The sequence below is a fragment of the Phaseolus vulgaris genome, chromosome 10 (assembly GCF_000499845.2).
Source record: "Phaseolus vulgaris cultivar G19833 chromosome 10, P. vulgaris v2.0, whole genome shotgun sequence".
In the NCBI taxonomy this organism is placed as follows: Eukaryota; Viridiplantae; Streptophyta; class Magnoliopsida; order Fabales; family Fabaceae; genus Phaseolus; species Phaseolus vulgaris.
Genome location: NC_023750.2, coordinates 2,367,734 through 2,379,838, shown reverse-complemented (window position 1 = coordinate 2,379,838; position 12,105 = coordinate 2,367,734).

Below are 12,105 nucleotides of genomic sequence, written 5' to 3'. Positions count from 1 at the left end.
CATTTATTTATGAAGGATTTGATGAACATTACCTTTAAGATATTATTTATTTTGATATTGGATGAACGATCAAAATTTATCTTTTAAGCAGTGTATTTGTATTGATATAAGAAGTACAAGTTAATATAAAATATTGTTGATTTTGAAAAAAAAATATAGTAAAACCAGTTATTATACTATGTAATTTGTACAAAATGTATAAACGAAAATATATGTTGAGATAGTTATAGTTTTATCAGAGTTCATCTCATTGTTTGAAGAATAGGAGATGGTGTTCTAATTTCTAGTAAGAATCATAAATGTGAATGGTTTGGAAAAGAATTATCCGGAGACACCAAATGTTCTTATATGAAAAAAAGTAAAGTCTTATCTCCGAGCTTGTGGACTCCTTGAAGTTGAGCTTTATAAACTCATTGAAGTTGAACTTTGATTATGATGTTAAGTACTAAATAGATATCTACTTATAGAATATTAATTATTCGACGCTCAAATTAAAAATAATTTAAAAAATAAATTAATCAAGAGAATTAGTTAAGTTAATTAGAACTCTATTAATTAAGTCTCATATTTATAAGTTTTTGGATTTTCATGGATAATGTTAACCAAAAAAAAATATATATTTAATTTTTTTATATGAACTCATTATACATTTTTCAACAAATTAAACTTTTAAGTACAAGAATACTAGATTGAATTCAAATAATCATATGTTATGACAATAAAAATAGTTAACGTTTTCAATTTGATTATGTTTTCTTCTTAAATTGAGTCAGTGCAATTCTTTTCATCAAATTGATGGTAACATCATGGTCATTAATTTGACAAAATAAACTATATATTAACTTATATATTTCTTTTAAAAAGTGAGATCAAATTCAAAATATTTGATTATTATAAGATCATGATGATCAATTTGACTAAATGAACTATATTAACTTATTTATTTTAAAAAGGTGAGACCAAGTTAAAAATATTTGGTTCCCTGCTTTGTTTCAAACTAGAAAATATTAATGAAACCATGTTACGTTGAATGGTGGTTAATGTTGGAGCTAGTAACAAGTTCCAAGATGTTTCTCTGTTTCTTTTTTTTTTCTTTTTTTTTGTGAAACCCATGTTCTTTTTGTATAACACACTCTGAAACCAGATTATCATGGAAATGATTAGAAAGAAAGTTGTTGAATTCAGATGGCTTCTGAGAATTTAGCTGGCAAAGCAATACGCGGTGTGGTGGCAAAAAAGATCGATCATAGGCGAAAAATATAGCAAAAATAATTAAAAATTAATATATGAATTTTAAAGATTAATTAATCTAATTGTCTAACCTAGTGATTAAACATGTTATAAATAATTTATGTAATGGGAAATCAACTTGTTAAATCCCAGCAATGATCACTGGAAAAAAAAACATTTTCAAACTCGTGAAAAACTGGATATAGATATTCAAGTGAAAATGAAAATATTTCTGTATATCAAACAAAGTGCTTAAATGGTTTGAATAGTCCTCGATTTGTTTGTTTTTAATTTTTTAATAAAATAAGTATATTTTTTGTTTTTGTATGTATTTATTTAATCTTCTTGTTTTAAAAATATACAGTTTTTAGATTATTTTAAGAAATAAACCCTATCTCATCTTCTTAAATAAGTGGTTTTTAAAAAGTGATCTATTTCTAAAATAGTTACTTAAAGTTTGAAAAAGATAGCTTTAAATTTTCGTAATTAAACTAAGTTAAGGAAAGGAGAAAAGCGTGTGAGAAAAAAAAAAGTTTGACAGATTTTGTTAATCCTTAAAGTTTGGTAAACATATAAACAAAGCTTTTTTTTTCAATGAGTACGATTATTTTACAAAATGTTATGGAAGATTAAATAACAGATAAATGTTATTTAATGTATCATTATTTTATGTCAAATTATTTATAGAGTTTTATTGAGTCTTTATATGAATGAATATCTTGATCTACAACTATATATTTAACCTAATGTTAATATGATAATACGAAACATGGATTGAGGATTAATCTTGTTCTCAATTTACATGTCGTACTATATTCTTAATATGTGTCTGATAATGCTTCTTATATACCTTCTCGATCATGTATAATACACTAATATTACTAAAGACCTGAGTTTCAAAACTAATTATATATTAAGATTAATGTCTTTTTTACTAAACACATATAATAATTACTAATATATATACAATTACTAAAAATTAAACATGTGTTCAATTACTTTAATTATTAGTAAATTTTAAATAAAATTAATAAACTTAAAAAGATTATGTACTGATATAACACCCTTTGCTGACTTAAGCGTTGGATTACCTTCTGCAGGTAAACACCCCACCCCATTCGGCATTCTCTAGGAGATCGAGCAACCGAAACTTAAAAGAGCAGTAGAAGACTAAAGGAGTAAGTTGAAGTGTGGATTGAACGACTGATAGAAAGGAGGAAGTGTCAATCAATAGTTCTATAGGTCACATCACGTACGCAGGCGCCGCCTGAGGTCACGTCTAACCTCGGGAAGTCCAACAGACATACTAAACCCAGGAAACCGATTGATACTCGGCATTCAAGACTCTTTGGTTAAATCCATCATCGAGCCTGGAGGACAAGTGTACTGGTATGGACTGAACGTTCAATACTAGGCTCGGCTGAGCCGACTGAATGATATACGTCCGTGTAAGACGACCTACACCCTCGGTCCATTAACGCTCAATCAAGGTCAGTAAAGTTAAATCATCATTAAGAATTAGGTAATACACATTTAAGTACGATTCACCTCACTAATTCGGTCCAATAAAGTAAGCCCATTAAAATAATATAAATAACGCATATTCCAAGAATAAGGTATGTCATTAATTACTGTATACATCCGAGTGTCGAACACTCTTTGTTGATTTGAGCGTCAGAGTACTTTCTGCAAGTACCCCCATTCAGCATTCTCTAGGAGACCGAGCAACTGAAACCTAAAGGAGCAATAAAAAGACTGAAGGAGTAAGCTGAAGTATGGACTGAACGATCGATAGAAAGGAGGAAGACGAAGTCAGTCAATAGTTCTTTAAGTCTCATCCCTAGCAAGAACAAATTATATATTTTTTATTATACTAAAAAAACATTTGAATACTTGTTATATTTAATTGTATCTAAAAATGAAATTAAAAAGTATGACGTGTTGAAATGCATATAATATCTAACCTTAAACACTTTGGTCAGTGTGGTGTGTGAACACTAGGTTTTATAACCTTTGAATATAGATTGTGGCTAAAATCAGCGAATCCAAGAGACACAACACCTTACTATAATAATATGATTATTAAAGGGTTTTTGGTATGTAAATTGCTTTTGTGGCTTTGCAAGGAATGTGGTAGGAAAGGGAGCAACGTTGGACTCTCACCGTACTGCACAGGGTGAGAACACAATTTCACTACCCCACTTCGGATTTAACTATTAGGGTTGGTCCCATCTTCATCATTCAATACAAACAACATTATTCCAACCGCACAAACACGTAAGAACTGTCCGACATCTATTTTATTATTTCAAGTATATCTATTAATAAATGTGTAATATCACAAATAAAAATAAAAATATTTTATAATATATAAATAAATACAACCTGATCTTATGAGTCCGCTGTAAAGTTGAGTTAGGTTTAAAGTTCCTTCTTGACATGATATTAGAACTATTTAGAGTCTATCTTACTCATTATCGAACTGTTATTGAATCACCCATAATCTTACACACGAGTTAGAGAGAAATGTGTTGAAAATCACACATTATTTAAAGATAAGAACATTTTATACTATATAAATATAAATAAGTGCGAACGTTATCTTATAAGCGAATTTTATAAAATTAGTTAACTTTTTATTAAAATTTGTTTATAATTATTGAGGATAAATTTTTATAATTTAACTGTATTTCTAACATGTTTATTAATTACAACTATATCAAAGTTTATATAATACTATATTTACGATAAAAAAAAATTCATTTCAACTCATTTGTTTTTATACTTTGTATTATGTTTATTTATTTTTTACTAACTTAAAAGTTTAAAACGTTATATTATATATATATATATATATATGAATAATTTATTATTTTCTTTGTCGTATTACTTTGACATAGAACTCTTCCCTATTAATGTGCTAAGTCCGTAAAACTTAAAAAATGTTATCCTTTCTATATTTGACCAAAGAAATTTAGTTGTAGTAGGAACATAAATGTGCATTTTCCTTTCCCAGGACTTTATTATGGTTCTCAATTCTTGTTGATTCATTAACGAAAGGATAAAATTGTTTATTATAAATCACTAAAGATTTTAACTGTATCAGATGATTGAAGTCACTTATAATTAATAGGAATCACAATACGACTATGCTGGTCTTCTTACCAAAAAGTGTAGAAAATAACGGATTGATTAAGTAACTCGCAATAAATAAAAAATAATTATTTTCTTTTCTATAAGAAAAATATATCTTGTTAATTCATTGTAATGTAATCTTTATTATATTTTATTTTAAAAAAAATTAATTTATTAAAAAATAAGTTTTATTTTAATAATTTAAATGAATTAGTATTAAGAGTGACAATAAATTTAATTTTAAATAAAGTCTTGTATTTAAAATTTGTATAAAAAAATCAATAAAATACTTATTAACAAATTAATTATTAAAATATTTTGTAGCAAAACTTTGATAAAATATTCACATATAGAAAAAATATATGCAATATTCCATTAGGGTAAGGTATTCAAAAAATATATGCAATATTCCATTAGGGTAAGGTATTTTAAAAATATTAAGCTTAATAGTAGATTTGTATTAAGCTTAATATTCCATTCTGTAAGAGGTAATTATTCTGTAAGAATAATTTAAAATGTTTTACGAGAAATATTAAGTTTGGTTAAGAAATTTTAGAGGAGATTGAATTTTTATTAGAGTAATTGGAATATTAAAAATAGATAATTTCATAAAAGATTAAGAATTTGAAATTCTTTTATTTTCAAATTTATATATTTTATTTTATGTTTTAGTTTGATTTGAATGTTGTCGATAACTAAGATAAAAATATTATTAAAATAATTATTTTTTATTAATATCGACTTGACCTTTTAGTTAACCATTAGCTATGTGTGTGGAGTACATCCCTAGAATTGGACTGAAAACAAAAACAATAAGTTATGCGTTAGTAAGCTCTACCCTAGAAGAAGACTACCAACAATCTTAAAAACTTTTACAAAAAAATTAATAATGATTTAATTTTTTAAGAAATTATAAGAATAGATAAATTGTAGAAAAAATTAGAAAGTTGGATAAATCATATGCTTAGAAAGCACTACTTTGTGTTGAAGAAGTCGTACTTTACTTCTAATAATATAGAAGTTGTTTCATTTTTTTTTATTAAAGTGATGTTTGGTAAATAGGACTAGTATTTTTTTTTATTGAAGTGTTCCTTATCAAGTATGAGTTCTACTTTTTATTTTTATTTTTCTTTTACTAAATTTGTGTTTGGTAAGCATTGCTTTTGTTTTTTTTTTCTTTCTTGTTTGGTTTCTTGTTTGATAAGCATGACTTATGTTAATTTTTTTGTATTAAAATCATTTTGGTAAGCACAAATTCAATAGAAAAAAAGAATAAACAAAAGTTGTGCTTATTAAACATCACTTTAGTACAAAATAAATAAATAAAAGTGTTTATCAGCATTACTTCAGTAAAAAAAATATATGAAACAGAGTCGTGTATACTAAACATGAATTATACTAAACATGACTTTTGTGATCTGAAAAATAAAAAGTTGAAATTGTACTTATGGAATACAACTCCTTCAGAAAGAAGTTATGCCTTCCAAATACAACTTATAAAAAAAAAAATTATAAGTTTCTCATTCAAATAATTTCTTTAATTCATAATTGTAAATTTTCCACTTCTATTCCTGCAAACTACAAATTATTTACATTTACAAATTGAAAAACCATAATAACCATAACAATGGAAAAGGCGAGAAAGCCAACAATAAGTATATGTATAATAAAATAAACATAGATTTATTGTTAATTTCAATAAGTAAATGGCCACATCATGCTAGCTAAAAGGAAGAGAACCTTAATACAAACATAAATATGTATGCAAGAAATTCGTAATTTATGAAAGAAATTCAATTCATAGGATATTCTAACTATATGAGTAGAAATAGTTGATGGATTTAACAAATGGAAGTTACCAAACAAATATATCTCTTTATATGTAAAAACTTGTTGTCCTTTTCCATTCTTCTCTCTCTCATAAAACATCTCATTATCTCCCTCTAACTCCTTTTCAATTTCATTCCTCTAAATCTCTATCTCTTTCAAAATTTGATCACACCTTACAATAGCTAGGAACTAAGGGTCATTTTCAACCAAACAATTATTGAGAATAGATATTCTTTCAACTTGGTTAAGTGTTTTCAAACAGGGTTGGAATCAAGAGAACTATTGTCTTCCTTCTCGGTCGGTCGGCATACTCTTTCTTCCTCTCCAATGAACTCCTTCTTCTTCTCTCACTCTTCCATTCCTTGTCTATGTGAACTCCGGACTTGGATGATACCTGCAAAAGATACTCTAACACTCAAGTCAAACTTCGACACTTAGTGTATTTAGTACTAGATGATGATGTACCTGATCCTTTAAGATCTATGCTTATTTTATATAATTATTGTGAGCCCTTCGTTATTGGAACTGATTAAGGATTTAATCTGTAATTAAGAATACATTATTTAATGTTTGATCTTTGATTAGTCGCTAGTCCTATACTTTGAGTCAATTGTACGGACTTGACCGATACATTAAATTTTACTAAATTTTTATTATGTTTGAATATTTATTTTAAGTCAATAGATTTTGTGATTATCTTACTTAAATTTGAATTAGAAATTACTTAAGAGCACAAAATTACATGTAAAAAACATATAAGAGACCAAATCTAAAATCAAGATTGTTTAAACTACTCAGTTTAAAGACATAAAATAGTTATAACCTACTAAACATAAACTAATTTTATTAACATATACGTGTATTATTTCCCATATATTAGTTTGATGAACGTTTTTAGTCTCATTGTCTATTTACTTTATTCAAGTCCACAGTTTTTCTAAATGCAACAATATGACAGCTTTTTATCCAGTTAAATTGTTGAAAAATAATATTAACTATTTTATAGCTTTATTTTATGCATGATATAATTTACTAACATATGATAATTTAAAAGAGTTATATGGTTTCGTTTTTTAAAAAAAAATATCTTATTAATAGAAAGAGGAAATTGAATAAAATTAATAAATAACAAAAATTAAATATCACTTTCAAAAATTTTAAGGTCTCGGACTTTAGCCTTCAAGCTCTACTCTAATTGTCTTGCCTTTCTTTTTCTGTATTTTTCAGTGACACTCTTGGTTCTCTTTTCATACTTCACAACTAATTTGTTATTTATTTTACTTTCATTACTTTAACACTAAGTCAATGATCCATCCCCAATAATACTATTCACAAAAATTGATCTAGATCATATTTCAAATTAAAAAAAATAATCATTTACACTTATTTTGATAGGTTTAATATTCTCATATTACTTAAGAATAAAAAAAGAATTAAATATATTTTTTATATAAAATCGTGATAGAACTTTAAATTTTATAATAACTAATGTACTACCGAATGGCAGAGAAGCCAAATGGTCGATAAGACCAAATGAACTTGAGAACAGACAATAAACACGTAATTAACTGTAATTAAACCAGTTTAATTATAAATTATGATTAAGACACAATTGGGCCTTCGTCTGAACCCAAAAGCAGACCCATGACAGCTGAGGGTCATGACAACTGAGGCTCATCCTAAAGTTATAAATACCATAGGACACCCAGTGTCAAAGGTAATATTTTCACCTTTAACTCACCTGTATATTGTACTCGGACTAACTTGAGTGTCGGAGCGCCTTCGCAGGTACCCCCAGCTCATCTCGAAGAAAGGAAGTATGAGCCGGAGAGTCACAAAGCCAAAAGCTGTGAGGATGAAAAAACGAAGACCGAAGGAGTCACCCTAAAAAGAACCCGATAAACCTTGTAAAAACAAATAATATTTTAAATACATTAACCGACTTAAATAATATTTTGAGTCAAAATATTAGTATCCTATAAAAAAAAGAGATGAATAAGTGATTTCACCCATAAAAATGAATTGATTGAAAATGAAAATTGAAGAACCCAATCAGACAGTGTAATTCAATATTCTCTGGATGTGATTTGTACTACTTTTGTTGATATATTGTTTTAGTAATTGTTTTCCTAACACACCGTAACTCCATCTCCTTCACGATTGTTCCAAGAATGATCAATAATTGTCGTCAATAATAAGGTTTTGACTTGTACTTACAAAACAAGATATGAACACGAGAATTCCAGCAAAGTGGCAACGTATTGATGTTGTTTTAATGTGTGATATTGACAGAGAAAGCAACAACATTCGTGTTTTCAGTTCATTCTTTTATGGTATTTTGTTTTGTTTGGTCATCAATTAGTGGTTTCTCGTCAATGTTCGTGTGGACTCTCACAAAATACCACTCAGTGTAGCGTCTAAAGTTGGGATGAAATAACGTCACATCAATACGACTATACACATTTTTTTTTCTCCTCAATTATACATATGTCATCTTTATATTTATTTAAAATATTAAGTAAATAATTTTTTTAAAAAGAATAACAATTAAAATAAAAAAAATAATATTATAAAAAATTTAATATAAAAAAATACATAATTTTTTTAATAACTCATTTTAAGTCTAATTCATACTGTAAATTGGTTTAAAAAAAAGTTAAAATTAAATTTAAAGAAGAAAGTTAATATTAATTTTTTTTTCTTCTAAGTTCTTTGCTTTGTTTTTTTAATTTAGTCTTTATTGATTTTTTTTTTACATTTTGTTTATTTAGCTAGACCTAGAATGTACTACTTGTGTATTTTCATATTTTCTGAAAATAGAAAAAGTATTCTTTCTCAAATTATTTTTTTTTACTTTTTTTTATTCACAATTATTTTTTTATAATATGGTATCAGAGCTTTCATGGTTCGATCAATGAAACCTACCTTATTATTTGAATTGAGCCTCATTTAATGATGATAGTTTGGTTCCTTAAGAATAATAGGAATAATGAAAAAGAAAGAATTATCACAAACTAAATTTTTGTGAGGAATTCACAACTTCACTCATAATATATTATTTGATGTAAGATCTTTAATAGAAATAAAAAAACTATAATTACATAAATTTTAGAACTGAATACCAAATAAACTAAAATTATTTTAATAATTTAAAATAAACACATAATATATATATATTAATTTTTACCAATCTCGATTTGAAAGTAAAGTATTACATATTTATTCATCTTTGATAGATTTGAATAATTTTTGTTAACATAAGTTCGGATAATATCTACATACAAAATTTATTAGTATTTCTAGTGTGAAAATTACTCAAATATATTCTTTCTCGTTGAAACACTTACTAATTTTTTTTTATAATAATTAGAAAAAAATAATCTCATATGATGTGATTTTTAAGTTGATTCAACGGAGAAAGTATAAATAATTATCCTAATTTGAAAGTACTAATTAATATAGTTTAAGTAAATAACCGGTTACCCACATTCATTGTTTCACACGGAAAAAATTGGAACATTTCGTTGTCACTAGTTTTGGATAAAGATGTGTGTAGCTTCCTTCTTTTTTTCTCTGTCTCAATAACATATTCTACTTATTGGGACCACACTCAAATAATAATAGCTTTTAAATAAAAAGTTTTGGATACATAATTATTTTCATTATAAAAAGATGAAATGTAGAAGGAAATAATTTGAAAGTGATGGAATAAAATCTTAATATTTCACTATGTAATGAAACAAAAAAAATCTAAACGAAAACATATTTTTAATTTTAAAAACGCGTCTTATTTTTATCTATAAAAAATTGTCTTTCATTTCATTCTTCTAAAATTTAAAATTATTAATTTTAGTTTATGTGCCTGTGTGCATGTTAGGGTCAGAGTAAGGTTGATCCACTCGATAAACAATTTGTTGACGTGTTTGTATTCCTTGAATTCTTCAAAGCTCTTCTTCTCTCGTGCGCATTCCGTCGGCCGGTGGGTTCCTGCGATCGCACTCTGATGCTCAAGTCAGTGCTGATGGTTTGTCAGTTCTCTTAAGATATTCAAAAACGTACATTTTTTTCCTTTCAAAAATCCCTTTTATAGATTGACTTGGGCCTCTTCTTATGTGGGCTGGGTAGTTGGTTGCCAAGACATGTGTCGTGGATAGTAGTCTCCAGGTCGTGTATAGTGGTTTTTTATTTTACACGAACATGTTTCGACGTGTCTTTGACCTCTTCAATGTTAAGTAGTACTAATAACTGTTTTTGTCACGTATTTATTATTTGATATTATTTATTATTTATTAATACCTTCGATCGTCCGGTGTTCGACCGGTACAGTCTGTATAATTAACAAATTTTATAGTTTTGGATCGTTTAATTATTTTTCTTTGTTTTTAATCCTTTAAAATATGAACTCACAATTTTCTATCTTCTAATAAAGCTCATTTTATAAATAATAAACAATAATTTCACTTTTTCACCAAACGTGAAAATAATTTTTCAATCAACAAGTTCTCCTCCAAAAATAAAAATGTACAAGAATAATATCATTAAAAAAATAATCAACATTATTTTCAAAAATTAGGTTCAATATATTTATATTCCTAAGTATATTCCATATAGAATTTTCATTTATTTTATTCTTAAGAAAAAAAAATTAATTTAATTTAACCATATAAAATTAATTTGTAAGATAATTCTACATCCACTTATACATTATAATTTCACTTTTAATTTAATCTATATAGGTTCTTTAACATTTATGTTTAAAAAGTTTAAAAAACAATATATTTTATAATTGACGATGATATTTTTTTTCTCAATTAAAAACTACGGAATAAATGTTTTTATAGAGATGAAATTAAAAAAATTATATCGTTAAATTGGAAAATATATTTAAACTTCAAACTTGAACTAAATTATTATAATTATATTGAATCATTATTAGTTCTCCTTATAATATTAAAAACAATCTCTTTAACATTAATTATGTACAAGTTTTTCATATCAATTTCTTAAAGAGTGTTTAAGAAAACAATTTCTTACGTTAATTTTTAATCAACTTTTTAAATTAGTTATTATGTAACTAATATAAAAGATCATGTTATTTTATCTTTATAATTGTTTTAAAAAAAATTAGTTGTTCTATACTAACCTATTTGAAAGGATTTGTTATATAAACTATGTGATTTAAAAGGTGATTTGTGAAATAGGGTTAAGTAAAAATAATTGACTAAAAAATGTCTTGCAACTTGATTATATTAAAGTTAGTTTTAATATGTTTAAAATTCTTCACATATAGTAATAATTAGAGAAGATAAAGTGGGATAGGTTGACGGATCGATTTGTTAGTCTGTCTTTCTTTATTTTTGATACTTTAAAATTGATGGTGATAAATGTTTTATATAAAACTTTAATTTGTTAGGTATTAAACCTTCATTATTTATAATATTAAAGTTTGATTTGATGTTACTGTTCTTTCTTGTATTTTTATTGTCCAAAAAAAGATATTAATTACTACAACTAAATAAATAGATTTAAAATAAACAAAAAGTTAAAAAAATAAAAATTGAAAAGTGACAGGTCAACCCTAGTCTGTCGATCCATCATATGACAATGCATGTTACCAATTTCAGCTTGTATAATCTTAGCAGATCAACTCACTTTGCTGTACGGTGGACCAGTAATAATTCAAACCAAAATAAACACGAAGTATTTTATCATCTTAATAATAATATTTTTTCAACAAGTATTCATATATGATTGATATTTAAACACATTTTTTTTATCATTGTTGATATATAGTGTGAACACATAATACCAAGTTGGTTGACCCATGGATTCCTGCATTGGTTTTTAAGTATATAAGAACACTAATTTCTTTTCTATGGTCCTTCTTGCTTGTTCAAATAAAACACTCAT